General features: G+C 41.0%; 1 long non-coding RNA gene across 1 annotated transcript; it reads left to right on the top strand.

The window, feature by feature from the left end:
• The first annotated feature begins 2,763 nt into the window (after positions 1-2,763).
• Positions 2,764-3,307, top strand: LOC127920917 (uncharacterized). Its single transcript, XR_008107955.1, has 3 exons — positions 2,764-2,910; positions 3,009-3,120; positions 3,163-3,307. It is a non-coding gene; the product is annotated as an uncharacterized LOC127920917 (long non-coding RNA).
• Positions 3,308-4,581: the final 1,274 nt, after the last annotated feature.

Below are 4,581 nucleotides of genomic sequence, written 5' to 3'. Positions count from 1 at the left end.
TACTAGTCCAACGCTCTAACCACTAGGTTGTAACCTCATCTGTACCAGTTTGAACTCACAACCTTCTGGTTACTAGTCCAACGCTCTAACCACTAGGTTGTAACCTCATCTGTACCAGTTTGAACTCACAACCTTCTGGTTACTAGTCCAACGCTCTAACCACTAGGTTGTAACCTCATCTGTACCAGTTTGAACTCACAACCTTCTGGTTACTAGTCCAACGCTCTAACCACTAGGTTGTAACCTCATCTGTACCAGTTTGAGGTTACAACAAATATCTGACACGTCAGGTGGTCCCTGAGGAGAGGGTTGGGAAACCCTGCATTAGAGCAACCAATGAAAAACATCTTCAAACATTTTGCAAAGGAAAACTAAAATGTATGATTGGCCCTTGGCAATAGAATATCTGAAAGTTGTGCAACGTCATTGGAAAAATAATCCCTATGTACCTTTTATGAGCAGAGATCTGCTAATGACTCCTCATCCTGCTGACTTTATCCCGTCTCCACAATGTTTCTGATTGTTTACCAGACCACTTGGAGATTGTATACTGCTCCTTGTTTCATCCCCTTTACCTGGTTGTAATCTGGTTAGTTGATATACATACAACTAGAAAAGCAGTTTACTACCAGAACATCTCTCTCGGCGTATGTTTTTGTTGTAGATATAAACGGCAGCCACTGTTCTTTGTAATTCGTTTATATACTGAACAAAAATGTAAACGCAAACATGCAACAATTTCAAGGATTTTACTGAGTTACAGTTCATATAAGGAATATCAGTCAATTGAAATAAATTCCTTAGGCCTTAATCTATGGACTGGTTGGTCGGTTGGTGGGTAACAGATACCTTTTAAAAAAGGTAGGGGTGTGGATCAGGAAACCAGTCAATATCTAGTGTGACCTCCATTTGCCAAACAACGTGACACATCTCCTTCACATAGAGTTGATCAGGCTGTTGATTGTGGCCTGTGGAATGTGGTCCTACTCCTCTTCAATGGCTGTGCGAAGTTGTAGATTGGTTGTAGATTGGTGGGAACTGGAACATACTGTCGTACAGGTTGATCCGGAGCATCCCAAACATGCTTAAAGAGTGACATGTCTTGTGAGGTGATGGCGGCGTATTAAAGGCACGACGATGGGCCTCAGGATCTCGTCACGGTATCTCTGTGCATTAAAATTGCCATCAATAAATTTAAATTGTATTTGTTGTCCGCAGCTTATGCCTGCCCATACCATAACCCCACCTCAACCATAGGGCACTCTGTTCACAACATTGACAGCAGCTAACCGCTCACACATACAATGCCATACACGTGGTCTGGCAGGTTGGACATACTGCCAGATTCTCTAAAACAATGCTGGAGGCGGCTTATAGTAGAGAAAGGAGCATTTGATTATCTGGAAACAGCTCTGGTGGACATTCCTGCAGTCAGCATGCCAATTGCACACTCCATCAAAACTTGATACAGCTGTGGCATTGTGTTGTGTGACAAAACAGCACATTTTAGTGTGGCCTTTAGTGTGGCCCCAGCACAAGGTGCACCTGCGTAATGATCATGCTGTTTAATCGTTCAAAACTGTCATTATAAAACTGTTATTGTACATATTTGTCGTATTTTATCAAGGCCTTGGGAGGATCAGATAGTAACTCCTGATCCAATATATTTTGTTGTGTAAAAGTAATTTGCCTGAAACACCCAAGCACCTTGGCTCACGTAAGCATTTCTTTTTACATGATTCAATCCATGTAAATGTCAAAGCCAATAAACATCTATAAGTGGATTTGAAATGTCACATGCTGTGGTATGGATCCACAAAACAACCAAGCTTGGCTAGGTGAATTCAGAACTTATTTTCCAGGTCACATGTCTCTCTGTAAATCTATTATGGTGTCAGCAATGTGAGGACCTCATGGTTCGACTAATAAGGTCAAAATAATGTGCTGGCCTGTATCGGATCTCTCTGTGGTCTACAGTAAAGGTATGAGGTCTTCACCTTTCAGCATGCAGTGTGACGTCAATGGAGGGTTAAAGGTAATATTATTCTTTTTTTTTAAACTGTACAGCGATTCAAATCTTGTATCAGGGGAGCTGTTGTGTTTTTCAGCAAGCTTTATATCTGGACTAACAAGTAGTCCAAATGATTACCCCCTGTTAGTGACCTTCTCCAACCATCCAAACTGGCTGTCAGAAATAAATGCCGCCTGAAGTCGTTTAGTATTGCTACATGACCCGTCATAAAGATGGTAGCGGACCACATCGCTGAGCTGTTCGAGAAACTCAAATTTGATCCCGTACAGTTGATGACAGAGTTACAAGAAGTGTACTTAAAGCAACAGATCATTGACAAGCCCAATATGGCCGTGTTCAGAAATGAGTGTGTCAGAAATACATCCAGCTTCCACAGCAATATACCTCAGGTCATTTGTCATTGGTTTATTGGCAGATCTGCTGCAATTTGAGCCGTACACCAGGGGATATGACCATATATGGAACAGACATATAACTGATATGTCCATTAAACGGACCAGTCAAATACCTGCTTCTTTTGGACAGCTTTATTTTTAGACTTTCAAATGTAAAAACAACAGAGATCGCAGGAAGACACAGTCAAGGACAAGAAAAGTAAAGTCCATAACAGAGAACATAAATAAACTTGGAATCCCACAACCTCCCTTCAGCTGCAGCTGTTGGAACACAAGCCTTTCTGAGAGAGCAGGGGACTCTTCCAAGCCAAGACTTTTGGAACAGAAAGGACAAGTGACAGCCCAATCCACTACATGACCCCTCCAACGATCACTGTTTAGAAGTTAAACCCTTCACATCAAGTCGCACAATTGGAAGACTGATTTAAATCATGTAGAAAATGGGAAGTGTTCCTGTCTGCCGGTGAAGGAGTTGAATAGAAGGTGTTGAATAGAAGGTGTTGAATAGAAGGTGTTGAATAGAAGGTGTTGAATAGAAGGTGTTGAATAGAAGGTGTTGAATAGAAGGAGTTGAATGGAAGGAGTTGAATAGAAGGTGTTGAATAGAAGGTGTTGAATAGAAGGTGTTGAATAGAAGGTGTTGAATAGAAGGAGTTGAATAGAAGGAGTTGAATAGAAGGTGTTGAATAGAAGGTGTTGAATAGAAGGAGTTGAATAGAAGGAGTTGAATAGAAGGAGTTGAATAGAAGGAGTTGAATAGAAGATAACTGACTAAAGATAGTTCCTTGGTGGACTGAAGCATGTAATAAGGCCATCATAGATCATCATGCTTTTAAAACTTTGAAGAATAATTTGACATTTGACAGTATGATTGTCTTTCGGAGAAAGAGAGTGTTGGCTAGGAAAGTCATTAAGAATGCAAAGAATGGTGCATGGTGGGAATTATGTTCTTCTTTAGGAAGGGAAACACAACTGGGGAATGTGTGGATAATGTTACAGAGGATGATGGGGAAAGACAGTAGAGATACCTGTGTTAGCTGAGGAAGATGTTATGACTGTTTCAAACAAAGAAAAAGCAGGAAGAGCTTTTGGAAGAGTGATGAATGTAAAAGACATTAGGAAGTAAAGCTAAGAATGCATGAAGATGAATACTGTAAGAAGTGTGATTCTGGAGAATCACTTGATGCTGAATTCACCATGTTTGAAATAACGAGGGCTTTGGAGGGGTGTGGTCGCACTGCTCCGGGTGAGGATAGATTATGCTACACACACAATGTTTTAACATTTCCCTACGGAAGTTTTGGGAAATATTTTTCAGTTTTAGTCAACAAAATATGGAGTACAGTAGTGCTACTATCAGGATGGAAACGTGCTGTGTTGTTGCCTTTTGTGAAGCCTGGTAAAGATCCATCCTGTCCTGCTAGGTATAGACATATTGCACTTCGATCAAATCTCTGTAAATGAATGGAAACGTTGATTGTAGGTAGATTGATGTATTATCTGTAACATAGGGGTCTATTAATAAGTCCATACCAGAGTGGATTCAGAAAATGAAGGACTTGAGGGGGAGACAGAACCAGTGGATGCAGTAACAGGCAGGAAGGATTGGGCCAGGTAGGATTGGGCCAGGTCAGGGTGTACTCAGTCACGGTCCATAAACAGCGCCACTCGCAGGCAGAAAACATAATGTTCTATTCTCAGCCACAGCACAATGAATTATATTACTATTTGAGCAGAATAAGTCGTTTTGATGGGATCACAAGAAACTCGGAAATAATTCAGGTAAAGAGCCCCACAGTCAGGCAGACATTCCTGAATGTTATATCATAAAGTCAGAACAATTCGTTTCTCTGGCTTAAATGGCTTCTACTTAGAAATACTATGAGTACATTTATAGACGACATTCACGGCTATTAAACCTGTCTCAAATATAATCTCATAATGAACACAGACCCACCGCGGAACCTTTGCGTAAAAAGACGTTCCATGGTCTGTTTTGTCAATGAACTCCATGTATTCCAAACACTTGTGGTGACCAGATGATCCCAATAATGTAGGTAGCCTAGTAAACGATGTCCCCCTCTGGTATGTCCTATTGAGAACTGTCTGGGAATCCTGGTCGTTTCCCTGTTAATTACTCAAAGATGTTGTGCT

The sequence above is a fragment of the Oncorhynchus keta genome, unplaced genomic scaffold, assembly GCF_023373465.1.
Source record: "Oncorhynchus keta strain PuntledgeMale-10-30-2019 unplaced genomic scaffold, Oket_V2 Un_contig_2122_pilon_pilon, whole genome shotgun sequence".
Taxonomy (NCBI): domain Eukaryota; kingdom Metazoa; phylum Chordata; class Actinopteri; order Salmoniformes; family Salmonidae; genus Oncorhynchus; species Oncorhynchus keta.
Note: the sequence above shows the minus strand (reverse complement) of the source record. Positions and strands in the feature narration are given on the sequence as shown.